We start from the raw sequence: 2,433 nt of genomic DNA on the forward strand, positions 1-2,433 counted from the left end.
AGCTGGGACTACAGGTGCCTGCCACAACACCCAGCTATATTTTGGTTGTAGTTGTCATTGTTGTTTAGCTGGCCCAGTCTGGGTTCGAACCCATCAGCCTCATTGTATGTGGCTGGCGCCCTACTCACTGAGTTATGGATGCCAAGCCAAGATAAGCATCTTTAGGGTATAACAAACCCCCTAAATATCAGAACTAACTCTTTTTTTCCAATGCCATGGTGATCAGCACCATTCAAGCCTGAGTCCTAATTAAATGAGATCTTCACTGCCAAACTATAGCAAAAGAAACTTTTGTTGTATTAGGCTACCAAGAATTTGAGGGCTTTTATTGTTAATTGTTTACTGGTTAGCAGTATAACCTAGTCTGTCCTGACTCAGTGGTTTCAAGGCATTTCCCCAATGACTAACGATGGTGAGCAAGGTTACATGTGCATATTTGCATCTGTATACATTGCCTATTCTGTTTCTGGACAGTGGCACAAACACTGATGTGAGGACAGATGTTTCCTGTCATAAACCTAGAATGTAGGGGCGGCGCCTGTGGCTCAGTGAGTAAGTAGGGCACCAGCCCCATATACCGAGGGTGGTGGGTTCAAACCCAGCCCCCGCCAAACCATAACAAAAAAATACCCAGGCGTTGTGGTGAGTGCCTGTAGTGCCAGCTACTCGGGAGGCTGAGGCAAGAGATCACCTAAGCCCAGGAGTTGGAGGTTGCTGTGAGCTGTGTGATGCCACAGCACTCTACCGAGGGCAATAAAGTGAGACTCTGTCAAAAAAACCAAAAACAAACAAACAAACAAAAAACCTAGAGTGTACTTCTCCAAGGACCCATTGTATCATTTAGTAAAAAATTGTATTTGGAAACCACAATCTGAGATTTTGCTTGGCTTTTAGGCATTGAGCCTTATGGCTCCATATTTGATTTCTTGGCCTCTTTTCCTAAGTTCTCAGGGATAAACTAAGCTCCCTAAGTGGCTTAATATTTGACAAAAACCTAGAAGAAGATACTATTGCTGGGATATTGTGATTTATAATAAGAAATATATACATTTGGTTTTCTTGCCTGGTTCCTGACACAAAGCTCTTAAAACCCTAATTAAATGATAAAAGCAATAAAGGTGAAAGAAGCATGTTTTATTATTCATAAAAGCTCCTTTAACCACACCTGTGTTTATGTTAATACAGTGACTTCTGCAAAACCCCTAAGGATGGTGGGGGTGGTTGCCAGGGGATCTCACTGTGATTATAAGGTTGGAACTCTCAGCAACACCCCTCCCCCAAATGATCTCCAGGGAGGGGAGAGGTGCTGGACATACTCTTCATCACTGACTGCCAATGATTTAATCAATCATGCCTACATAATGAACCCTCTGTAAAACTTCCAAAGGGCAGGGTTCAGAGAGCCTCTGGGGTGGAGGTGCTAGGGGTGGTATGCCTCCGACATACCTTGCTCTGCGCATCACTTCCATCTGGCTGTTACTAAGTTGTATCCTTTCATAATAAACCAGTAATCTAGCAAGTAAACTGTTGCAGCTGGCGTCTGAAATATGTGTGTGTGTGTGTGTGTGTGTGTGTGTGTAATGCCGGGCAGTGGAGTGTTGGCTGTGGGACCGAGCTCTTAACCTGGAGGTCTGCACTAACTCCAAGTAAACAGTGTCAGAATTGAATGGAATTATAACACACCTAGTTGGTACCCACAGAGAATTGGAGAATTGGAGGTGGCACCTGTGGCTCAAGGAGTAGGGCGCTGGCCCCATATACCAGAGATGGCGGGTTCAAACCCGGCCCTAGCCAATAACTGGAAAAAAAAAAGAGAGAGAATTGGAGAATTTGGTTGGTGTAGTAGAATCTCTCACACATTTTGTGGCCAGAAGTGGAATATTAAGTGTGTTGAGTGAGAGTATAGAGAGGAACAAAACACATTAGAACAGCTAAAATTTAAAAGACTGATGATTATCAACATGATTGGATCAACTGAAACTCTCATACATCACTGTGGGAACATAAAATGATATAACCACTTTGTAAAACAGACAGTTTCTTATAAAGTTCACCACACACTTTTTTTTTGAGACAAGAGTCTCAGTATGTTGCCCTTGGCAGAGGGCCACAGCATCACGGCTCATAGCAACCTCAAACTCTTGCACTTAAGCGATTCTCTTGCCTTAGCCTCCTAAGTAGCTGGGACTACAGGCACCCACCACAACACCCAGCTATTTTTGTTGCAGTTGTCATTGTTGTTTAACTGGCCCTGGCTGGGTTCGAACCCACCAGCCTGGGTGTATGTGGCCAGCACTTGTAACTACCGGGCAACAAGCACTGAGCCCACACACTTTTTTTTTTTTTTTTAGATAGTCTCACTCTGTTGCCCTGGGTTCTACCTATGATGCTGTGGCATCATCATACTCACAGAAACCTCAAACTCCTAGGCTC

The sequence above is a fragment of the Otolemur garnettii genome, unplaced genomic scaffold (assembly GCF_000181295.1).
Source record: "Otolemur garnettii isolate 467f Iridium unplaced genomic scaffold, OtoGar3 scaffold00003, whole genome shotgun sequence".
NCBI classification, from domain to species: domain Eukaryota; kingdom Metazoa; phylum Chordata; class Mammalia; order Primates; family Galagidae; genus Otolemur; species Otolemur garnettii.